Consider the following 26,630-nt stretch of genomic DNA (forward strand, 5'->3'; position numbering starts at 1 on the left):
TAGCCGAGCGTTGCAATGAAATGATCCCACATGCGGGAGAAGAGGGGAGAGGGGGGAGAGGAGGGGAGTAGGAGGAGGAGGCGAGGGGGAAGTTGAAAGCATACTTACCTGGGCGGGGTCGATCGGTGATCTGGAAGGCCGATGGCCTAGGGAGAGCACCTTCATTGCACATGAAGAAGGGGGCTCTGCCTAGCATCTCCCACTGTGGAGAGTGCACGTCATAATCTGTCACAGAGGGGGCTCGCGTCCGCGCGGCCCCCAACACAACACCAACACCCAAATAAATAATTACTCAAATGATGCTTCTACAGAAAGAGAACCTACAGCCAGAAGGAGAGAGGCCGACGAGCTTTCGCTTTGTGAGGTTATGTCTTCTGCTCTGTAAATCAAATGCACAAGAAGGTAAGTAGGATGAGCTCTTACAGTCTCATTGACTGACCTCTTTACTTGGATGGATCTCTTAACAAGTGGTTGCCCTGAGAGGCTAGAAGAAAATAAAATACAAGACAGGGTCTCGCCATATATCCCAGTTTGTTTGCGAGTGTGGATTCGCATTCAAAAGTTAATGAACCAAGTGTCCTTGATTTCTCAGCCTCTTCCAACCTTCGCGAGACTGGTAGAGGCGTGAATTCTTGTGAAAACAAATGCCTAAACAAAGCCCCGGTTTTGATCTTTTGATGTTCGGTTTTGTTCTTTCATTAGCTATAAGGTAAATGACCCGGGTGCTTTTGATTGTGCATCTGTTCCAGACCTTGACAGGGTACTACTGTACTACTGTTTGATGGAACGAGTGTACCAGCAGATATCTCTGCTTGGTCCTTTGAGGAGAATTGATATTCAACGTAAGTGACCAAAGTTCATTTCATTTTAGGCCCCCGTTCTATTACATTGGAGGAAAACTGTAACTCAGTGTATGTGACCCAAGTCTATTTCATTCTAGACCCGTTCTTTTTCATTTGAGACAATAAATCATAATATAATGAATGTGACCCAAGTTCACTTTATTATAACCATATCTAAGTAACATTTATTTAGTGCAAAAACCTAATTCAATGCCTAAGTAACATTTATTTAGTGCAAAAACATAATTCAATGCCCAAATGACTTAAGTTTGTTTGAGGAAATTTGTAATTCAGTCTTCTATTACATTTCAGGAAAATTGTAGAAAAATTGTAATTCAATGTATGTGACCCAGGTTTATTTCATTCTAGGCATGTTCTGTTCCATTCACTGCAATTTAATGTCCAATGTATCCTACTTCATTCTATTCCAGTCGCTGCAATTTAATGCCTAATGTCCTATTTTGTCTTAGGAAAACTGCAATTCAATGTCTTATTTCATTCGAGGAAAAATCATAATTCAATGTTCTATTACATAAACAAACCATGTTCAGTTCATTTCATTCTAGGCCCGTTCTATTCTATTTGAGCAAAATTGTAAATTGAATTCAATGTAAGTGATCCAAGTTCATTTCATTCTATAGGCTCCTTTTATTAGAACTTTGGAAAAGAAACCGTCATTAGCTTTTCCTTTCCTTGTACTCTAATGTTTGCAACTATGTTCCCCCGAGTTTACGGGACGGAGACGACAAGGAACAGTGGGACAGGTTTCTGGGACAGCAAATTTTTTTGCCGATTTTGGAGTCAAGGAGGGACGGCAAATGGGGACGACTATATAACAATAAGGAAAATTAAAATATATAGATAAATTTAAAATATCTAAATGAAAACATGGATAAAGTATGTACTTATACATAATAGAACCTAAAAATATAAGAATCACCAAAATTCATATGCCAAATTTGTGTTACTTTGAGAGTCAAAGTCTAATTTGTTCTAGGAGTCAAAGCAGAATTCCCCTAGGTGTCCCCAAGTCTCTGAGACGTTTCCGGGACGGTGACAACTGAAAATATACTGAGGACGCGTTCCTGGGTATGAAATATCCCCAATAGATATTTATCCAATTGCTTCCTTAAAATAATATTCAGAACTTAAACATAGGTAGATGTATTACGAAACAACGATAAAAACCAATAGACTCTCATAAAATGCCTTGAAACAAGTTATTGCATTATACAACAACAATACAATAACTATTATTCAAAGCCCAATCTTAAACAAAGTTTATAGTCGGATTGGAATGCTAAGAGAAGAACCTATAAGTGCATGCGAGACACCTAAAGTGACATGTCCACGGACAATGGGTTTGCATCTATTGTTTGCTGGCACAAGGGACTACGTCCTCACACTGGCTAAAAGCTGAAGCTTTTTGAATAACTCTCGCAACGAGAAACAAAAATCTTAATCATAAAACAAGCATATCCCAAATGAAAGAGTCTCTCTCCTTTTAATCCACAAAGCTGTTGTAGTGCCTGCCCTAGTTCGCATTTTGCTATTATGGCCGAACTCTTTTAGGATAGTTTTATGTTTTAGATTACAGTAAAAGCAAGTTTTGAAGGGACCCCGAAACCCTTTAACAAAAAGCAGAAAGATAAAGCATTATAGCCCAACCAAGTAAAACCTGCAACAAACTGAAGAACAGTATCAAAATCAAGTTTTACAGGGACCTGAAACCACTAGAAAAGTCCAAGAACAAACTAACCCAGGTTTTACAGGGACCTGGAACCACAAACAGTCAAAACGAAAAAACCAAAAACTAGGACCAGAGACCCCAACCAGCAACCAAACCAGACAGAAACTAAACTAGGGAACCCGACCCAGAGCCACTATTGCAGCTCCAAGATCATTTTAGCAGCTTCCTTACCAATTGTTGCAGTCTCTTGAATGGTGTCAGCAGCCGAAGCAGCAGCAACTTTCATTGCACTCTTCCTCGAGCTCTGCCTTGTTCTTTTGCTCGGACCCTCAGCCGAAGTGATATCTTCATTAGCCCTTTTGCCCAGGCTTGCAGCGGCCACACATATACTCGAGGTGACCTGTTCCATCTTAGTGCCACTCTCCTTGATTAGCATTCTGAGGTTTTGCTCATAGTTAAGTTTATTAAGGATGTCTCCCATCTGCCCTTCCAGTTGGCTAAGTTTGACATTGATAGTATCCGGGTTATGTTGGAGAATTTCCACCTTTTTCTTCAAACCCATCATTTCATTGTAGATTCAGGAATCCACTTTGAGCATGGTGTCAGCTTTATCCTTTGCAGAATGCAGAAGGTGAGTATGGTATCCCTCTGCATTGAGTCGCTATCATCTTCAGCAGTCCCGTGTGGGGGGAACGGACATTGTCATTGTTTTCCTCCATTTCCATTTGATCCTCCTTTCGAACCCCGGCAGATTCCTCTATGTGAGCAGAGTCCTTCCTTTTTTCTTCCTCTATCCCCTTGATAGGAGAAGCAGTCTTAGCCGTATGGTCCTCCTTACTCTTCTCAACAGGATTCCCAACAGTGTTATCTTCCTCTTTATCACCCCCACTAGATATAGCCTGGTTACCCTCATTAACAGATTTACTCCGTTCAAAATTACCTTCACTATTGGCTTCCTCTTTCCCTTTTTCATTATTACCTTCAGTCTCCGGGTACCCGTCCAAATTAGAGCTTAAATCCCCGGCGTCAGTATCTTCCTCAACCTTAGGGTTAATAGTCTCGCGGCTTTCCGATATCTCGGTCTCAGACTCGTCATCCTCATGTTTTTGAAAAGCCGAGGGTTTCAAATTCAGGGCTTTATCTTTACCTTTAACAGAGTCACCCTTCTTACTCTTAATGGAGTCCTCCTTCTTGTCCTTAGAGGGAGTAGAGGCAATGTGTTTATTTTTACAATACCTCTCGATAAGAAGAATCAACCCTTCATGTAAAATGGGTCTGGACTCCTTATGAGCTTCTAAACTATGAAGTAAAGAAAACCGCAAAAAGAAGGGGAAAGATATTCTATCTTTGTGTCTAAAGTGATTTAAAAAAACAAAGTGGCATTTATGAACTCTTTTACTTCTTCCATCAAGTATGAAATACTCACGGATACAGCAAAGAACATCCCTCTAGATCTCCTTTATCTGATGCACATCGAAGAAATCACCACTCTTTTCCAGTTGCTTCTCCTTGTCTTCCGTTTTCGAAAACTTTTTGTAGGCTGCATTTGAAATACTGGTTTGCTCGGTGAATTTTATGCCCACCGTGGAAGCCCCGTGATCTCTGCAACAAAATCCTCCGTAAGTTTCACAGTAACACCATGGAGAGTGACTTTGTCATTGGACCAGTTCTTAAAGAAAGCCGTAGTGATGTGTGGCTTAAAACCATTGAGTCGCTCCAGATAACAAGTCACATTTCCTTTTTGCAGAATTTTTCATACATCCTCACGAGCCTTCCAGGCATCACAATTTTTTGGTTCCTGCTTGCGCAGTTCACCCCCCATCTACAGAGAATTGAGAACGCACTCAAACCAGAGTAACCAGACGCAGAGAGTGAAAGGGTTAAAATGAAAACTGTTTTTCGTCCCATCAAAAGAGACTCCCTTTTTCGAAGATACGTGCGAAAACCACATCGCATTCATTTGAGTGTACTTCCTTGGGGAAGAAAATTTGGCAATAATATGCTCACTCCATGAAATCATTAACTTTCTATCTTTACAAATTTTCCCACTTGCGCATGGATGGCTTCATAATGAATAATTGCTTTGAGATCAACTTGGTTAGTTAATTCATCAGTCCACCTCACCTTTTGCCCCGTTAGAACAGCATAGTTGGCAATCCAATCAGCAACACCGTTAGATCAAGGGTCAGAATTTTATTTTGAAGCAGGACCCAAAAGAAGATGTTAATTTTAGGAATGAGACCCTTAGTCCAAGCCTGAGACCAAAAGGGAAGATTTTCCTTCTCCTTAGAAACAAAGAAAGAAGAAACTTTGAATTGCCCACTAGAATCAGCATACCAAATAATCTCATCCTCAAAAGAAGGATGGAGAGAAACAGCATTGAGAGATAATTGGATGTGATTGAAGCATTGATCAATGTCCTTCAAGTTCACCCAAGAGTCGTTCTGCCAGTAATGACTAACAAGAGTGCCATATCTCTGCTTGCTAAGTCAACTTGTGTCACATCTTGAACATCTTCAATCAGAGGGTGATCCTTAAGCCATACATCTTCCCAAAATCTCACCCTAATCCCATTACCAATTTTCCAAGAGCACCCTTCTCCAAGAATTTTCTTTGTTCCCTGCACAACTCCCCAAATGGAGAAAGGATGAGAAACATTAGAAGAAGAGACGAAATCAGGAAGAGAAACAGAATTAAGAAGGTACTTGTGTTTCCATATGGTACTCCACTCTTTGTTTTCATGAAAAACACGCCATCCTTGTTTAGCTAGAAGAGCTTTATTCATGCTTCTGATTTTCTGCATGCCCAGTCCACCTTCCCTGACCGGTTTACAAACTTGGTCCCAAGCAATTAAAGACATTCTCTTTTTTTCCTCTGCATCAGTCCATAAAAAATTCCTTTGAATTTTGTCAATAGCCTCAACAAATTTAGTGGGGATTTTAAAAAGACTTAAAGCATAAGTTGGTATACTTTGGAGAGAAGCTTTAAGAAGAATTAATTTACCAGCCTGGCTTAAAAGGTTCCCTTTCCAACCAGCCAACTTCTTGCTGAATTTGTTAATAAGGTCTTCCCAGAAGGAATCTGGAGCCTTCAAGCCTAAAGGAAGACCCAGATAGGAAGAAGGGAAAGACCCTATAGAACAACCAAGGATTTTGGCAATTTTATGTTGTCTAAGAATAGGGGTATTGAGAAAAAACACAACACTTTTATTCCAGTTAACCAGTTGGCCTGAGGCAGAAGAATAAAGATTTATTGCTTGCTTCAAATTTCTGGCTTCCCTGACTTCAGATTTCCCCAAAAAGATGGTATTATCAACAAATTGGCCATGAGAACATATAAGAGGATGGGAAGAGGGTTGCAATCCCTTAATAACTCCTTTATGCACCAGATCCCCAATGTACCTCCCCAAACAATCAGCCATAATAACAAAGAGGATGGGTGATAAAGGGTCCCCTTGTCTCAATCCCCGAGAGGGATTAAAAAAATGAGAGGAACTACCATTAACCAAGACAGCAATAGAAGAAGTAGAGATCAACTGATGTATCAGTCCAACAACCTTGTTGTCAAAGCCAAAGGTAAACAAAATGTTTGAGAGAAAAGACCAATCAACTCTGTCATAAGCCTTAGCAACTTCATTACAAAACCTTGATTGTTAGAACAAGATAAGGAATGAATATTTTCATGAGCAGAAATAACAGAATTGAGGATTTGTCTACCTGGAGTGAAGCCATTTTGTTGGTCAGCAATGATCAAAGGGGTCACCAGAAGCAATCTAGAAGTAAGCACTTTGGAGATAATTTTATAGAAAGAATTACAAAGGCTGATCGGCCTAAACTGATTAGGCGAATCAGCTCCAATTTTCTTAAGAATCAGGCACAAGAAGGTGGAATTGACTTCCTTCAGCAATTGTCTTGCCCCAAAGAATTCCTTTACCGCATCACAAACATCTTTACCAACAAGATTCCAAAGTTTTTGAAAGAAAAACATGGGAAAGCCATTAGGACCAGGGGCTTTTTCTCCTTCTAGAGAACAAACAACTTTGAAAATTTCATCATTCTTAGGAATTGAGCTTAACAATTTGTTTTGATCCTTTGAAACCAGAGTGGGGATCACTCTAAGGAATTCAGCCTGGTGTTCCATATTGATGTTGGGGTCAGCTGTCATAAGACCAAAGAAAAATGTCACCATTTCATCCATGATGTCCTTATCCTCCTCGATCTTCAAATCTCCCTTAATAAGATGTGAAATGTGAGATTTGGCTGTATGCTTCAGAGTGGATAGATGGAAAAATTTGGTATTTTTATCTCTTTCAGTCAGCCATATCAATCTTGATCTTTGCCTCTAGTATATCTCTTCTTTAGTAATGATGTCGTGGTATTGAGTCAGCTTTTCATTTTCTTCTAAAAGAAGGTCTGGGGAATATCCTTCCTTCTGAATTATATCCTGGATTATTTGGATATCCTCTTTCAATACAGATTTATCCTCAAAAATGTTTCCAAAGCAGTTTTTGTTCCAAATTTTGACTTTCTTTTTGACATTTTTAAGTTTAGAAGTCACTCTGAAGAGAGCAGTACCATCAATTTTGATGTTCCACCATTCTTCCATTTTTCTTTCAAACTGAGGGTGCTGCATCCACATCTTCTCAAATCTTAAAGAAAAATTCATCTTAGGACTAAACTTATTAGCAGTGAAAATAAGAGGGAAATGATCAGAACCAATTTTCTGGTGGGCTTCCAACTTGCAGATGAAATCTTTTGTCCAATCAGGAGAGATAATAGCACGGTCAAGCCTTGCCTGAATACAGTCATTGCCAACTCTCTTATTACTCCAAGTAAACTGAATGCCTTGAAGAGCCATATCCATTAGGCCCTCTTTGTTTATAAACTCCCTAATGTCCATTCTTCCTTCGAGCTGGGTAGCATTACCTCCCATTTTTTCATGGTTATAAAGAGGGACATTGAAGTCTCCCATGATTATCCACCTTCCAGATTAATCCATACTTTTAAAATTGGATATAGAGTCCTAAACCTTCTTCCTTTGGCTTTTCATGTTGGGCGCATATATATTCACAATATACCAGTCCTCTTTTTGATCAGCACTAGTAATTTTAGCAATCATAAAGTATTTACTAGCCCTCAAAATAATCCCAGCAAAGCAATTTTTTTTCCATAGCATCAGGGTTCCCCCTGAAGCACCTTCTGAACTACTAGCATTTATAGAGTAATTTTTAAAAGCTTTTATCTGCTCTGCTTTCTTTTTGTTCATCTTAGTTTCCTGTAGCAGAAGAAAATCAAGTTTCTGTTCTCTAACAAAATTCCTAACATCTAGTTTATGGTAACTGTTCAGTCCCCTAATATTCCAAGTAATAATTTTCATTTCCATATTTTAGGGGTATAATCCAGAATAGTTGCTTGACAACCATCAGCAATATTCTGCAAGCTTTCTAACTCCCTGGTTTTCTTAGAAGATTTCCTTCCACGTCCATTCGGAGACCCAACATCTAGTTTCACCTTGGACTGCTGGTCAATTTTTTTTCCAGGTTTTACCGGGGTCAAAACTTTGGGATTCACTTTAGTATGCAATTCTAATTTACTGCTTCGAGTCTCGACCCCCTTTATGTTATTCTTTTTTTCAGCCCTTTTCCTTGAATTTGGTTTAAGCTTTGAGATTACTCCATCTACTTTGACAGCTTCTAGGACAGGAGGGTCCTTAATAAGGGTATCCTGGGAAAATAAAGGGGCAAAAACCTGCATCTCCCTGGGCTGAGTTTCATCATCCTCACTATGGGCTCCGGATTCAGCCAAGAATTCTCCTTCCTCAAGCTCTATCATCTCATCAAGATCACCCCATTTATCCTCCATCTTTTGATAAAGAACAATTTGCTTTGATAAATCCGGCAGGTCATCTATACCTTGTTCAGGCAAGATGGGATCAAGTTGTAAGCCATTCACTTCTTTTTTAGAGTTTATGTTTTCCGTCTCAAGGACAAGCCTACCCCATCCTCGAGAAGAAGCTCAGAGACAATATCCACAACTGTTGGTGGAGCTTTTGAGTTCTCATTCTCTTTCTTCTTTTTAAGATGAACGTCTTTAGGTTTCCAAACCTTCTTTTGCTGAACCTTAGTCTTTTTCACTTCCTTCTCACTACTCAAGTGGATTTTACTCTTGGAGGGGCAGTTTTTAACCAAGTGACCCTGTTTCTTACAAGCATAACAAGCATTAGGAAGATCTTCAAAAATGATTACTTGAGTTTTCTTACCAAGCTTAGAGATTAAATCCACCTTTTCAGGGAGATGATTCAGATCCGCCACCTTCACATACAGTCTAGCACTCTGGAGTTTGGATCTGGTCACAGTAGCATTATCCAGAGCCACCAGTTCACCAAAAGAACTGGCTATACCCTTAAAAATGTCCTCATGCCAGAATTCAAGAGGGAGTCCAGGAAGTCTGGCCCAAATCGGGGTAAAAAGGAAAAAGGAATCTGATAAAACCATATCAGGCTCCCATTTTTTAATTGTAAGAGAACATTTTTCAAAAGACCAGGGACCTCCACAGATAACCAGATTCATATCTTCCTTACAGTTAAAAATAAACAGAAAGAAACCATTCGGCATGGGAGCTATGTCCACCTCCCCGCGAATAGCCCATTTCCTCTTAACCATTTTCCTTAGAGAATCTAGATCTGGTCTTGCCCCCAGAAATTTGCCCACCAGCGTGAAATCCATGGAGGAAACAGAGAAATCCAGTAAGGGGTCAGGGATAAAGACTTGGAACTCACCTTTCTCCCAACTAGTCTTAGAAGTCACCGGCGGGAAAGAAGCTTTGCCAGTTGGTTTCCTGCCGAAAAGTGAAGACCAGGTCTTCTGTTCTGAGGACCCTACCTTCTCTCCAACAGAGGAATTAACTTTATTAGATTCCACATAATCTTTCTTTTCCTCTTTGTCCTGACCTGACACACGAGAAGCAAAGGCGAAATCCAAGGGCGGGTCACGGACCCCACAAAAAGTGTCTAAAACATGTCCAGACTTACCATCATCCCCAACAGCCACGGAACTTGATCCAGCATTCTTCCCAGGTCCCCCCACAGTTCCTCCAGGGTCTGTACCTCCTGCTAGGTTCTCCCCAACCAGTTTCCCGCCTGAATGCGAGCCCGCTAATTAAAAAACTGTTAGAGCGCCCAACATGTTAGCGGATAGTTTTATGTTGATGATTATTAGTGACATTATTTTGAGATTATCAGAGATTGTTTTAGATTCAATTGATATATGATGAGATTACTTGGTACTTTATATTTCATGTATGTATGATGATTATTACAGTGTTTGCAGTTATTAATGATGATTAGTAAGATGATTTATTATCATATGCATTTTCTTATGGATACTTACCCCATACTTGCATGTGTATGGTGTGCGTGTTTGTTTTATTTCTGTATGACGTTTCTGATATGGTTAAGGAAGGGAGTCGTAGTCACCTGCTAGTCGGGATCTACACGACGCACCACTTCCTGCCATTGCCTATTTAGCTTAGTATATATTGTGCTTGTACATGCGTGGATTTTATGCAGGTTGCAGGTACCGGGTATCGACTTCCCTGAATTGCCAGGATGAGCGTACCCTATCGCATTACCTCAATGGTAAGAAAGGGGAGATAAATTCTCAAATCCAAATCTCAACCCTTTCAGCCATTTGTCCTAATTGAAAATTAAGACAAGTATCTAAGTTGAGTACCTTTCGAATACGTCGGATGACGTAATTTGTGATATTAACCCTTGGTTTGATTTTGTATGTGTTTTGCTATGATGGGTTTTTGTATTTTACTTTATGAGTCTTTAGTGTATTTTCTATTAATTAAGCCTAATTAAAAGATTTAATTAATGGTTTAATTTAATGGAAAATTGATATGATATTTATTTTATTAATTGGAAAATTATTTAAATAAAATAATTAAATTTGAAGATAAAAGTTATAAGTTTAAATTTAGAACGTGATAATATTTATTAATTTAATAATAATATATTTAGAGCTCATTTTTATTTTATCGATTAAGTTTCAAAAATAAATTTAAAAGTGGAAAAGATATTAAAATTATTAAAAGACTCTAGATTACACGATTAAAATATATTAAGATAAAACAAGTGGTTTTAATAAAGTGAGTGCATGAGATTCAAAATTAATAAATTAATTTTAAAATAGTCAAGTGAATTTTAAATAAATTAATGTGTATTATTTTAATATTTATTCACATAGGAGTATGCAAACTCTTGTGGGTTGTCATGTTGACAACACAGGAGTTTGCACTCTAATTATGCACATGTTGTCTACACTTAGGAGTTAGTGCATTATTGAGCACATGGTGTCTACAACATTCTGGACACCTCATCATGTTTATCTTCTTATTGTGGAAGTTATGTGCTTAGTTGTCATGCTTATCTCTTAGTTCTTTCTAGACACATTCTAGATGCATCTTAGAGGCCTTTATATAGAGGCTCTCCTAGTGTGTATGGACATCCTCAAATGCTTCTACAAACACTTCTAGTCATTTGGGGGTTTCGGCTCTTGGAGGAATTGCGAATGTTGGAGAAGGAAAGAATTTTTGAAAAAGAGAAGGTTCTAAGAGAAGGAGCTTCTCTACAATTTTTTGAGGCATAGTGAATTAGCATCAGTGTCCAGGTAGGCACTCGTGATTATTTTGCATATTTTATTATGCTCTTTCTTTTCCTGTCTTCATCGTGTCTGTTATGTGTGTCTAAATAATTCTCTATGAATGAATCTTCAATTTTGTAATTTGGAATTCGGGCATGCATATTGTTTCATCTAGTTATGGGAATTAAAAATATTATTGCATTCTTCTCTTAGTAGAATCAAGATCTAGAAATTGTTTCGGGTTTGGGTTCAAATTAAAATAGAATTTTATTATTATGCATTAGTTTTATATGATTTATTAACTAATCTAATTAAATTTAATTTAATTATGATTAGTTAATAGTAGAAGAAGTGTAATTAATTATTAGTGAATTTAAGTATATGGATTTTTAAATGAGGAAAAATTAAAAAAAAGGGGATATTAATAAGTGTTTAGTGGAATTAAATAATTGAATTATTAATGAGATTGATTTTACTTAAAATCAATGAAGATTGTTTTAAATAAATGATTGTCCTTGAAGTGTTTTAAAGGAAATTGTAAATTATTTATTTGAAGGTTGATAAGTATTATTCTAATGTTTTGAATTATGGGAGACGTTTCTTGGAATTAATGGAGTTCTATTTAATTATTAGTAACATTGATTCTAGTAAAATAATGCGAATGGTTTTATGGGAACTGGTTCAATGATTTAAAATAATTATCTTTTGATTATTTTAGAAAAATGTTTTAGAATAATGGAGGGATAATTCTATCGAGGGGATAAGTGGGTTGACCTATAGATTAAACAAAGAATCCTAGACGAGTGAAAAGTAATTGGGAAATGAAACTGAAACCCCACATTTAACTCAACTATGTGATTTTTTTAACGAAACCAAAACATGTGCTTGCCTTTTGTGTTTTCTCTATGCTATCTGTTTTGGATTTTTGGGTGGTCCTAGAGTGTTGACCAGTTATAGGACGTCTACCAAAGGCTCAGGGGTTATGAGATGTGATAGCATGTTGATGTTATTTGGTCTCGATTCTTTTAAAACCTAACCATGGTAATGTGATGGTATGCTCTATGAGATGTTTGTATTTTTTACTTGTTATTGCTTTTCAGTCTTCATGTGTGAAGCTGAGATTTATGTGTATGAGACACTTGACTTAACCATTTTTGAGTCACGGATCAGTTATCCTTGGACTACTTTCCAGTCGCCATGATGGGACTGAAGTGTTGATTTATTTCTTGATGTTGTCATGTTGTGACATGTTTTGACTCGACCATTTTGGAGTCTTTGATCAGTATTATTTTCTTTGAGATGCCTTTTTGGTTGCTCGTTGAGAACCAATGGATATGGGGATTTATCATTGATATGGATATTGAGATTTATGTGATTGCTTGATGAGGACCGATGGATATTGTGATTATCTTTGATATTGTGGATATTTGATGTTCTTATTGTGGATTATCTTTTGGTATTTTTTCAGTCGCTTGTATAAGATTGAGGTGATTTTGTGATTTATGATTCCATGAGCCTAGGGTAGGTTATCTACTTGTAGTGTCGGGAAGTGGCTTGCAATGGGGCCGGGGCCCTAAGTGGCTGCCAGGGTAACTCATTGTAAGTTTTATTAATAAATGAAAACATTTATACTAAATGGAGATTAAATGAACCTAATAAGATAATTGTATGTTCTCGCCCATGCCTCGAGTGCTAGTACAGACTAGGATGGGAGTAGAGAGAATGCTTGGTTGCAACCTTGCATTTCATAGTATGCCTCGTCAGTATGAGAGGATACTAGTGGCCGCATAGGGATCACTAGGGGGCCGGGGTCTATTGAGAGACTACCAGGGTAATTTTAGTATGATCCGTGTGATGACACTTTCCCGCTTATATAGTAGGTTTCCTACGTATCTTGTGCGCCTCTGGGATTAGATGTCGATTTGTGATTGAAACCTTTGAGTTAGTATATTTTTAAGATTCCTGGACTTAGAGAGTATTTGTGCTACGTGATTTGATAGCCTGTTTGGGACTTGAGATTATCTCCTCAGCATGGTGGGAGTGGACCATTTAGGTTCCACACGGTCGGGTGGTAGTGCTTTTTCACTCTTACCATTTGAGATCCGTGTGAGACATCGTGGCTGATGTATTCCTTGCTAGCATCTATCTTCATTCTGTTCTTGGATTATGATAATGGACACATATCCTTATATTAATGATTAGCATATGTTAGATGATGTTATTTACCTATCTTATGCTTTAATTTGCATGTTAGATTGCTTTTTGCATATGATTTAGTATGTTTTAGGAGTGATGTCCCTACTATGATAATACCGATGATCTCTTCGGTGACTTGGGATGTTACGCACGGAGGGATGGCTAGGGCTCACGATGGTCTAATGATGCTATTTACGGTTGGGAGGAACCGCGCACTTAGTTGTGTTTTATGATGGATGGTTATCTTTTACGATGGTTGTTATATCTTTATTGATTAATGGATGTATCATGTATGTTATTGGTTTCATTTACTTCATTGTATTTGTATCATGGATTCGATGAGAATGATGTATCTTTATTTTTACATATGTATATTCTTTTAAGCGTTTTGTACCCCGTGTCATGTACAGTGGATGATTGAGCATTCCGAATTTAATTTCCAAGAGGCATTCGAAACAACTGTGTCATATGGACATTGGACTTTCTATTTATACTTTCATGTGGATGTGGTAGTGGTTAGACTTAGTATTAATTAGATCAAATGTGAATCAACGTCTTGGGATCCTTAAGGAATGTAACCTATTATGTATGCTTATAGTTGATTGTATGTTCTTACTTCCGCTACTATGTGTTTGATATGAATGGTTTATCTTTCATGTTTTAAAAAAAAAAATTGTTTGGCAAACTTAGTAAAACTTTAGGTTAATTCTTTTGGATCCCTTGGCGGGGCGTTATAGCTGTGACTTTTCGACTCCCTTCTTGGCTTTCGTCTTATCCTCCTAGTCACCTTTAGCCACCTTATAATATTAAATTGCCCCTTTTATATTCAAGCTCTCATAGACAATTAATATTATAGGAACATGCCTTTAATCTTCTAATGTCCCAAAAAGGGACATCACAATTCTTCCCTCAAGATCGCTTGTCCCCAAGCAATCGGTACCTGGATCCCACATAAATCTGTAGGTAGCTCTGTAGCCAAATCTGAAAACAAATCCTGCCATACGGCGAAGCAAAGTGTCAAACTGCAATCCATCCATCAACCAAATTCTTGGATCCGATGTTAATCTATGAAATATCGCCGCATCTATAGGTTGTGTTGGTTCCCAAATCCATAGATTGGAAATCCAAGAGCCTGCCACTTCTCCGATAGGATTTCGCAATCAGTTTGGCCAATGAATGAGAATACTTCTCGATTCCCTTGCACTTTGGGCTCCACTACACCCAGGTGGGTAAACCTTTACCTCGAACCTGATCACTTGGTTCAGAGCTTTTCTAAAGCGAATTTAAGCTTTGTGAGTTCATTGGCTGGCAAGGACCTTGAACTTGATGACACTGAAACTGAATGCTAAGTACTTGAAATAATTGAATGTTTTGTATAAGGTTTTAATAATGGATCTGATGTTTGTAGAAGGAATATATAGATTTTCTGACTTCAATGATAGAAAGACTAGTGCCTCTGCTCATTCGGGCAATAGAGTCAACTTCATTGAATTTTCACGTACAACTTCATAAAGTTCTTATGCACTTATACTACCACAATTAAATAATCAAGATGCAACAAATCAAATATATATGCAATCTTAAATTAGTCTAGATTGAATTTTAACTCCTTTGGTAGGGAGACAAAGTGGACACAGATACATAAATAATTTGATATTTCACAATATCTGTGATGATCGAATTTAAAATGCTAAAGGACCATGTCCACTTATCCGACATATAAATTGTACACAAAATTTTAAAAAATAATTACAAAAGACGATTCATCTGCAGTTTAAATCTCCACGCCTTTAATAATAAACAAATAACATTTTATTTTATCATTAAAATAAAATAATAGAATTAATATTACAAAGCCATGTTAAGCCCTTATTCCTCCTTACAAAAATATATAAATATAAAATGCTTCTTGTTGAGAATATGTGAATGTTCGAATATGTCCTTGCAAATAATATAACTTCCTTTTATATCTTTCAAAATAGAAAGATATGTCTTTTCGTTCATGAATAGATGCAACTATTCTTGAACACATATCTTAAGCCATAAACACTAATAGTAAAATCGAATGAGATAATTAATTCATTAATCTCATTGGCCTTTGACTCCGATTGAAACTCGTCATGCCTTTATATTTATCATTCGACTTAGATTTTTCAAATTGCAATGAGAGATACTACCCAAAAATGTTCAATTTCATCTCTTGGCAATCATCATTTGCAAGTATAGACGGCTACCTGGAATTTCTTGTCAATTTCCTTGGCCTTGGGAGAAAGAGTCGCAATATGCCATTGATTCTAATACTTCCATCGGATCTTCAGAGATTATTACCGTGGCCTTCTAATTATTCACAACGTCTCCATAATTATCCACCGCTTATTTACTTTTATTATTTTTCTAAAGGTATTTTGATGCATCACTCTTCATTATACACATATCATCTTTACTAAAAATAATATTGCCGCTACACAACACCATCGATGGTGATTCTAAAGGCAAGCTTTTAAAATGAATATGTGTATGAATATTTGTGTGCGCCGTTAAATCATCATCGCTGTCACATATAGTCGTCTACTTGTATGAAGACTAGTTGAATTATATCACTGCAATCATCTCTAGATGTTATGAGTTTGTTAATACACACTAGTGCCTCCTCTCTATTGCTCTGTACATAATTGCTCGATATCTTTGAACCCTATATGGCTCCCCTGCTTGGAATTGCGTACGCTTGCTTTCAAGGTGTTGTCTCAACACTTTCGAGTTCAATACTCCCAAATGTTTATTCTCATTGACATGGTAATGGCCTTCATTGTTTGTCTTTATACTGTATGCTATCAATGATGTTGATGTTGCTCTAAGTATATGTCTCTTCAAAATAATCTGTGTTAGTATTGCAGTAGGGGAAATATTCAGGCAAATAAGCAAGCACTGACACCGATTGCCAAGACTTTGATGTTCTGATCATATTGCTTCCCTGGCAAAGATAAAGCTGTAGCATATCCCCCAAAGTCTCCAGCAGCTCCTTTTCAATGAATTTCACCAATTGCTGTATATATTTGTTCTACTACATACAATATTATAAGGAACTCTACAGAAGGTTGCACTCTAGATATGATGGTGATTTGGATTGTTATCTAAGATCTTCATATGCATGTTCATGTCTTCATCAACTTATAATCATTCAAACTTTATCCATCTTTCATTTCAAGGAATCCATTGTTTTTGTTACAATCATCTAAAAGTGGGATATAAATGGAAGCCTTAAATTGCAGAATTTTAGAGCTCCATCAGGTTGTACAACTCTAATTAAATTTGCATCCAGTCTCAAACTGAGTAGAACTACAACAAAATCCTCAACAAGCCATTGATACATACGGTCAACACCTGGATCCCAAACCCTATTGTCATGACCCATTGATATGATGAGGTAGAAATGTATCAAGGTGCTATGCATAACCCAATAGATGGGGACGACCCGACCTAAATAGATGATGTAAGAAATAAGCTGCTCAAAAGCTGAAAATAACACCATGGGCACATCAAATACCATACTGTTGTCATCAATCTGTGGAACCCCCAAGTACATAGGTGCTATGAGTAAGAATGGCGCTGAAAAATCACTCCCTATGATTGAAACGTAACTCTCATCAATACTCCACCAAGATCTATTCAATGGCTGATATATGAACGCCATCCCACTCCTATATGGGTTGAAATCAGAAAACATATTTGGGCTGATCAAAGGACGAGCGATCGTAATCAATCCACCACACCAATCCTGTGACCAAGATTCACCTCTAGGAACTGTAACAGGATCCAATATTCTGAAGTCAAGATCATCCTTCTCATGACAATCAAAAGGAGTTCCCTCGTTTGTCTCAAAAAGGGAATTATCAAAAGTCCAATCAGCATCTACTTCAAACATGGGGTTGTCTACAAGTTGAATATGATATGAAATTGTGGTGCTTGGTCTTTTGGGACATCTGTCCAAGTCATAAGTTTGCTGAATGCTATCAAATTCATCAATTACTTCTTGGAACAACTCTTGCCTCTCTTTACCCTCATGCTCTCGAAAAATGATTTGTGATCCTAACCTAATCTTCTACTTCTTGAAGAGAAATCTAAGTATCATCCAATGCCTCATGAGCATACTTAAGCTCCTTACTGAGCTCCATAATCTCATTCCTTTCTTTATTCAACTGATCAACATATATTCCAACAACTTTAAGAATATAATCCCTATCAGAAAGCAAACGTAAATAATTTGATTTCATAGTCTCAAGAGCTGTTTTGACTACTTGCAAATCAACAAGCCAATCTCCTTCCACTCCCCTTTGAGCCTTCCTATAAAGATACTCAACCGTTTTGTGAGTGCTGTCATAGCATACCAAAGTTGCCACAACCATGTCTTCACTAACCTTCAACTAGTTCTTTAAAACATGCATCTCATTATTGTCATGTTGATACAACTTATCTTCTTGTAGTGTCACCTTGGACTGTTCATGGAAGTTAATATCATGCGTATAAGAAACATATGGTTCATCATACAAGGACTCCAACGTGCTAATTCCTTGAGTAAAACTTGCCTCATCAACATGTTTGTCAAAGCTAACTTCCAAATCACCAATGTAGAAACTTGTATGTTCCTTATCTACATCAGAAATCATCTTATCTACATTTTTCCCTGCACTGGTCTGAATTTCTTTTGCCTCCTCTTCATTATTATGATTCCCACAAACAAGATCGGGTGTATTAGTGCCCTCACATGTCGGGCAAATCTGCTCCTACCTCGTAGGGATTCCTTTAACTTGTAAATCCTTCAAGTTCTTTACTACCAGCTGCAAAACTTTCATCACCACATCATTGTAGGCTGTTGTAGGAGAGCTTATCTGCATGAACTTGGGCTGGACCAAGGTCACCATTGAAGGTTGTTAAGCCCAATTTAAGAGCCTACCATCTGTCGGCTCTATCCTAGTCAAATATGATTCTATCTCTTCCAATTTGGAAAGAACATCATTTGAGGATTCCATATGTTCTAGTTGCAATTCTAATATGTACAACCAACCAAGATCTTTCTCTTTTGGCAAGTTTCTCAGTTTTTTTTTCTTTTTTTTTCTTTTTTAAATGCGCCAGGTAAACTTTTTAACGTGACCGGTAGCGCTGGCGCGACACGCCCACTGGTACCACGGGGACGGGGGAGACTAGAACCCGTGACCAACCCCCTGCAACAAGGAAGATTTAGCCAATTGAGCTAGGGCCCCCATCCTAAGTTTCTCAGTTGTTCGCCATTAAAGGTGTTATTGAATTCTTTTAAGAAAACCCTATGTTTCAAATTTTCCATTTTCGAGAAGATTTGTTGGGAATAGCTATGCAAGGCTGATATTTTGACTTCTGAGATTGACCACTAAAGGTACTGCCCTGTTTGCCTCTAAAATTTCTTCCCTATGAAGAAAATCAAACATTTTTAAATCTTTTTCTTACCTCCAAGGTTGTGAACGTTAGCTATGCAAGGCTGATATTTTGACTTCTGAGATCGACCACTAAAGGTACTGCCCTGTTTGCCTCTAAAATTTCTTCCCTATGAAGAAAATCAAACATTTTTAAATCTTTTCCTTACCTCCAAGGTTGTGAACGTTTATCTACTCACACGGTCTTGACTTTACTTTGCAACCATTTAGGAAATATTAACACCATGAATTGAAAGATTGTCACAGACGCCAATGAATACCACATGATCTGCAATAGAAGTTTCTTTGAGTTAACATAATTGGATACTCCAATCATCTCCTACTAGGGATAGCTTGCTAGCCGTTCCTAGTAAAGATAATCTTAAGTTCAAAGAGTTCAGTTTTGGCACAGGAGATGATCCTTGTTACTACCCAAATTGAAGCTGAAGATTTTGAAAGATTTGCTGCCTATATTTCTTTGTGCAAATTACTGCCTGTGTCCTTTGTGAAGCTTGAATGATACTCATCAAGGAAATCTTCCTGACTAAAATGCACACCTCCAAGGTTCCTCCTTGCACTCACAACTGTTTGCCTGTTCCTAGAGAGATATGATTATTAATTTGAATGAATAATATTAGATTGGTGCAATCTAGAATCGAATTCAAATATATTTCTTTGTACTCAATAGCTCTTGCCCAGATTTGTCCTCATCAATGGCCTATGGATTTCCAAACCAATACTAGTTGATGCTAATCAAATCAGGATTCATTGAAATTTCTTTCCTCGATAGCAAATAGATTGTTTGGATATGTGCACAGTTCTAAGGATGTCCTCCAAGACAAATTGGCTAGAATGCAAAAGAACTCCACCAATCACAAGCTCTCATGATGAGGAGTATAACAGAGTCCCTATGGGCAATTCAAAATCATAGATTAATAAGGTCCGAGGCCCCCAAAATATTAACACAGTGTAATTTCCTAACCATAGATGTTATTTGTGTTTTTCCAATTATAAGGATTCTTTAACCAAGGGATTGTCAACTGGAAACAATATCTTTGAAAGTTATTCTATCATCAGACTGGAAGTTAATTTCTCTTAACATGTGACTCCATTGGCTCAAACTGGGCCTTTCCCTGTAAGTTCTCAGTCTTAGACAGTTCTTCCAACTATAGATATTGGTAGAGACAAGGTTGTTACTCTGACCCGTCGATGATATGCGAATCACGCTCCTTATTTGTGAATGAAAGCTTGATAATACTCCCGACTACTAACTCAACACTTCCCCACAAATTAGCTTCTATCAGGAGTGTTACTTCTGAGACGCATAGCTATTATTGATAGAGACATTACATGCATAAAGTTTCTTCCATGTCGAGTCATGTAATGCTCCGCATTGAATATTTCGGCACATCTCAATTACATCCACACCTAAAATACCTTCAACTATAGGCTCAAATTAAACTCATGTCTCAATGCAAGTGCGACATCTTGACAATCTTCATACGTTTCTCTTTTCTAAGCATAGAGCCTGCTAGGCACACAAGCATCACCTGACTTATTTGTAATGGTGTACGTTACTAAACTTTGTCTTCTCGAAACTGCCACCCACATGTCAATGTGTTCACACTATGGTGTCCGCTCCTACTAATCTCAGATGCTTAATAGTTTCTATTTGCAATATGCTTTGTTCTAATCAATTCATTCCGACTGTAATGAGATCATTTGGCCTATTTCAAAATAGTGTCGAAAGTCTGGAGAAAGGAAATGGCTTCAATTTTCGATAAACTCATTGCTTACTCCAAATAATTTTCAACCATAGTTTCGGCTAAGTAGTAATCTACGACATCATTATTTGATTGTTACACTTCCTTGACCTTCTACAATGACTCGTCCCTCAATATATTGCTCAAGCATGCACAAATAGAGGAAAGATGCCCAAACTTGTGCCTTGTATGGTGTGTTTGATACATCCCAATACCATCTAAGCCAAAATGCAGAGTAACACCCTCTGTGAATGGAATACCATGTTTTACTGAAATTTGCCTTCCAACCCCTTTTCAGCAAGCTCTCAAAGCTGCATTGAAAATTCAAATTTCCATACACAATGGTAACCTTTCATTCCCGGTAAACAGGAGTCGACCTATGTTAAAATCTCGAGCTTTCAATTATTACAGTTGTTATGCTATCCCAATAGCCACAACGAGAAATGACTCCTCACAACTATCAACTAATACAAAAGTGTATTGCCAAAAACTTTAGACTTTCGTGCTTGATTCTGAGTGAACAACACATAATATCTCGAGAAGTGTTGTTTTAATTCTCCGTATACATTCACAATAGTTACGAAGCTCTTACCTCCTCGACTGAAGGTCCATTTAAAGTAAAATAATCAACTGACATAAATTATAATCTTCTGCCAAACTGCTAGAAGATGAAACGACACTCTTCTAATTGTCTTCTTTGAACAACTATTTTCTAGAGCTTGTAGCATTTCACAAATACACCTCTGTCTTGGATGTCTGTAGAAAAATATCATCCAGAATCAATTCTATGTAAGAGAAAAAAACACCGAGGTTGCTCCCTTCACCATGACGAGCAGGAATGAAGTAGACGGAAACTTTGTCTCTATAAATTGTCAGGCTCTAGATGTGAGAAATGCTTGAATTTAAATATTTGAGATCGTATGAATTTATTTATTGCCGCATAACTTTTGTGCCCAAAACCCAATATCGACCTTGGCTACACATGAAATGCAATATTTAATCGTTCCTCACATTTTCTTTGTCATAGGAGCTTGATACTGAAGATTTATCTCTTTATTGAAGAGGTTGTATATCATTTCTTTGGCCAAGCTATAGTCGAAACTCTTCTAGCAAAATAATTAATATTTCAAAAATCTTTAAAGAACATCTCTCTTGCACTTGCACTTTGCGAAGGCGACCAATTAGAATATATGGACTTCCATTGAAATGATGAAAAGAAATTGGCACAACAAATTTTCTCAACCTTTGATGAACAAAAAATATTCACTACTTCTTTAGAAATATGAATCAATTCCAAAAGTTTTGTAAATGTCTGTTATACATAGCCCATTTAGGCTGGCAGGAAAAACCAGCTCTGATACCACTGAAATATCCCCAATAGATATTTACCCAGTTGCTTCCTCAAAATAATATTCAGAACTTAAACATAGGCAGATGTATTATGAAACAACGATAAGAACTAGTGTATTCTCATAAAATGCCTTGAAACAGGGTATTGCATTATACAACAGCAATACAATAACTATTATTTAAAGTCCAATCTTAAACACATTTTACAGTCGGATTGGAATGCTAAGAGAAGAACCTGTAAGCGCATGCAAGACATCTAAACTGACGTCTCCACAGACAATGGGTTTGCGTCCATTGTTTGCTAGCATGAGGGGCTACATCCACACACTAGTTGAAAGCTGAAGCTTTTTGGATAACTCTCGCAAGAGAAAAATGGAAATTTGAATCATAAAACAAGCATATCCCAAATGAAAGAGTCTCTCTCCTTTTAATCCACAAAGCTGTGACTCTTCGACTCCCTTCCTGGCTTTTGTCTTATCCCTCCTTGTCACCTTTAGCCACCTTATAATATTAAATCGCCCCTTTTTTATTCATGCTCTCATTGACAATTCTAGTCATTACATGGTAACAATATTGGTTTATGCTTCTTTGTAACTAGCTAGCTTAGATAAAGATTAAAATCATTGCTACATGATTGGTCTATGCTTCTTTGCAACAAGCTTAGATAGAGACTAAAATAGGCCATGCTGAAGTTTCTCTGCAAGACTAACGTATGTAATGATTGGTCTATGCTTCTTTGCAACTAGCTGAGATAAAGATTAAAATATTTGCTATATGATTGGTCTATGCTTCTTCTTTGCAACTAGCTTAGGGCAGGTCCCCATGTGGCTGCTAGGCTTATTTTGGCTAGCAGCCACTACTCAACATTTCTAGCAGCAATTTGGGGAGCGGGTAGCCCCATGCTTATTGATTTTTGCTGCTGCTTATTTTTTGACAAGTATAAATAGAATGTATTAATAAAATTCTTATAATAAATATTGTAGAGAAATGTATTGAGAAATAAGAGGAGAAATAAGTGAGAGGGAAAATATTTTGTGGAGCCATTTGTCATTTTCTTCAATAAGCAGCTGCTGCTTATTCCAGCCTCCCCTTTTTTTCAGTGCTTATTTTTAAATTTTAAGCCATGGCTGCTACACAAAAGCAGGGATAGATTCCAAATTATCCTTTTCCTGTGATCCAAAAATGCCATGGGAACACTGTGGCTGCTTAAATTTAAGCACAAAGCACACTTAAGCAGCCGCATGGGGACATGGGGTTATTTAAAGATTAAAATTGGCCATGCTAAAGTCTCTCTGCAAGAGTAACATATGTAACATATCGACACAGACATACAACAGGCCTGCAGCTTTTACAGCATATTCGGAAACAATAGAGAAATTATGAAAACTATGAAAATGAAAATATGAGAGAAATCAAAGAAAGCATAACGCTATACTCCAAGAACACTAATGAATCTCTTTATTGATAGAGATTGTACATTATTTTCCACAAAATAAAACTAACCTTTACCACAGAAAAAACCTCTCCTTTTATTTCAGTTTCCCCCATAAAAGAATAACCCTTACTACAGGAAAACCTCCTCCTTTTATTTCAGTTTCCCCCATAAAAGACTAACCCTTACCACAGAGAAAACCCCTCTTTTTATTTCACTTTCCTCCATAAAAGGCTGGAACTACTCCCTAAGTACACTCCATCATAAAACTACTCCCTACGTATAGACTCCAACAGAAACTAAAAGTCACAACTGAATAGCCCTCATACGTGGACACTAACAGCAACATCAACCAAACATTAACATCAACTTCAACCAAATATTTAGAACTGAAATCCTAAATTAACTCCAACGTAATATTCCCTCAACTGAATCGGACACTAAACTGGAAATGTGACAGCAAACAACAAGACCATATTAGGAGCAAACTCCGTAGTTAAGTGTGTTAAAGTTGGAGTAGTACTAGGATGGGTGACCCTGTAGGAAGTCTCGATATTTCACCTCTGTAAGCATCACCTAGATTGAATGTGTATTATGTGTAGTGTTCATTCTCATGAGGGATGGGTTCTGTGAACCACTACTCATGAAAAATGGGGTAAATGAGTTTGACTCAAAAAACTACCCAGTTAAATCTAATTTTGACAGCAATATCACAACCGCAAGATGAGTCAAATATGGGAACCAAATGCTCTGCATCTCATATCTGATACACTAGAAATTTCCTCATCATTTGACTTTGCTGAATTCCAATACAAAGCAAGGAAAGAGTAGAGTGTTCAAATATTACAGTGATGGCGCTTTAGTGTACGTGTTATAATGCAAAGTGTATTCTTGTGTTGTTCTGCTACAATCGAATTTCTCCTATTATGATTTCCAATGGGGAGAAATAAGTGGATCTTAAGTTTGTAGCATCTCTCCAAGCCATGAAATTCTTTTCAGATGCCTACAACTAAGGTGTCTGTATTACTACATGAATGTTCTGAAAGTGAGCTGTCTGTATTACCACATAAATGTTCTGAAAAGCATATGGATTTCTGTGAAATTTGGAATCCAAATGTTTCTGTGTTACTATGCAAAGTGATTTCTTTCATATTATGTTCTGTTACAATGGTCTGAGTTTCTTGCAGGCTACTAAGTTAGATCTTACACATTTGAATTTCCTAATCTGCTTTCATGATATTTGTCAGGATATTAATAAGTGCCTGAAACGTTCAAGGAATGTTTCCCTCAGATGGTTATGTTTGGGACAGGATGCCAGTCAAAGCAATTCTTTGCTAGTTAGCCAAGATTTTTCAATTTTTGAGGTCGGAGTTAATTTCACTGTCTAATTTGATGTCGGAGTCAATTTCACATTCTAATTTAAAGAATTCATAAACACACAAGATTTTCATATATACTATTACTTTGTAACTGAGACTTATATCTGGCTGCAAATTTCTCCATAGAGTTGAGCAAATCATCAAAACATTCATTGTGTGCATATGCTGATATCATTGCATTCTAGGACCAACTCATTTCACTTAACACCCACATCTTGGTGTAGAAAGTAGATTGATTGAATCTAAAAGGATTGAATACAATTCAGGCATTACCCCAAGCATGTCCCTTATAAGCAGGGCACCAGGGATGGGTTGAACACAAATCCATTCACCGTCCTTACAAGCTGTTTTTAATATTTCTTGTTATTATCACAATTTTGCAGTTCAAAGGTTTGGTCATTTCTTTCAAAATTTGGGCTGTAGCTTATCTTATCTAGCAGTTGACTCTAATCCGTCAAAGCTGTCTCTAGATCAGATTTTGTCATCTCAAGCAACTATTGTTCAAATGTAATAGTTTTTTATTTTTTAACTTAACGGATGACAGGCCCATAACCATCCATTTACATATTAAAACATTTTTTAACCATTAGTTTTTCTTCAATTCTCCACACTATTACTCAGATTTACCTGACCACAAAGATCATAAAGAATAGTGAGTTGCTAATTTGCGCAGTTTTTTCAAATATTAGAAAAATGGTTTATCTGACTCTATATTGGAGTAGAAGTCTAGAAGTATGCTTGTAATTCTTAATAGGAGAGAAGACGTGATAGGCCAGTGTCTCTTTTGCATTTGTCCAGTTTTTGGACAGACAATCAACAAAGAATGTATGTTTGTGTACAAATGTTGCTATATATGTTGCACAATTGTTCACAAATAGAAGTGAGATCTAGATGTACAGTTTGTAGATAGTAGTAATTGGACAGGTCACTCAACAATAGATAGTTTTGTGCATAGTAGTAATTGGACACGTCACTCACTCAGCAGTAGATAGTAGTCATTGGACTGGTCACTCACCCAACAACAGATAGTAGTATTGGGTTGGGTGAAGACTTTGGTTGATAAATAATATCAGTAAGAGACACCACTACTTGGTCTTCAATCAAGCTATAACTTGTTTATAGAAGAAGGTTAAATTTTTAAAATATTATGTTTGGTTTGGTTGTGTGAACTATATGTTCTTTCCTCTGTGGATCTCTAAGGATTCAATTGAAATTTAAAATTTAGTGAAGAAATAGCTAATGTAAATGTTTGAAAATTTGAAACAAGCTTGACATTTTGGTCAGCGATTATTCATTCAAATTCATTGAAGAAAATATTTTATTGATACAAAATACAAAAATAAGAGTGTTGCAAAGTGGGCAAAAGGGGGGCTGTTGAGGAAATCTACTACGTTGCTGGCACATATAGTTGTTGAGGAAATATACGACATTGTTGTTGCAGTAATAGGGCCTGTTGCACTTTTGGACTACACAACTCTCATGGCTCACTGCAGTATTTGTTAAGGGTAATTACTTTTAAACTTTACTTTTGAAGTTCTTGCTCGGATGAGAATAAGACATACAATCTGGATCAGTTTTTCTTTTAAAGTTCTTGCTCGGATAAGAATAAGGCATGTTATACAGTCTGGATCAGTTTTTGAATAGACAACTTTCATGAGATCCCTGTCGTATTTGCCAAGGCTAATTACTGTAAAACTCTTCGTTTTTTCATATATCTCAGTTTTTGAATACACAAATTTCATGGCTTCCTGTAGTATTTGCCAAGGATAATTACAGTAAAACTCCTCTTTTTCTCATGGAACCAGTTATGATTTAGTACTTCTATATATCTCCAAACAACTCGCAATCCCATCAAAACATTCATTGTTCAAACATTTATTCTGTGCATTT

General features: G+C 37.1%; 1 long non-coding RNA gene and 1 other non-coding gene across 2 annotated transcripts; both read left to right on the forward strand.

Moving 5' to 3' along the window:
- The first annotated feature begins 29 nt into the window (after nt 1-29).
- LOC149562062 (uncharacterized) lies at nt 30-24,877 on the forward strand. Its single transcript, XR_016363478.1, has 2 exons — nt 30-402; nt 24,609-24,877. It is a non-coding gene; the product is annotated as an uncharacterized LOC149562062 (long non-coding RNA).
- Nucleotides 101-262, forward strand: LOC149562063 (U1 spliceosomal RNA). The gene has a single exon (XR_016364310.1). It is a non-coding gene; the product is annotated as a U1 spliceosomal RNA (small nuclear RNA).
- Nucleotides 24,878-26,630: the final 1,753 nt, after the last annotated feature.

Source organism: Cupressus sempervirens, chromosome 4 (genome assembly GCF_028749045.1).
Source record: "Cupressus sempervirens isolate cs-2001-9-10 chromosome 4, ASM2874904v1, whole genome shotgun sequence".
Lineage (NCBI taxonomy): Eukaryota > Viridiplantae > Streptophyta > Pinopsida > Cupressales > Cupressaceae > Cupressus > Cupressus sempervirens.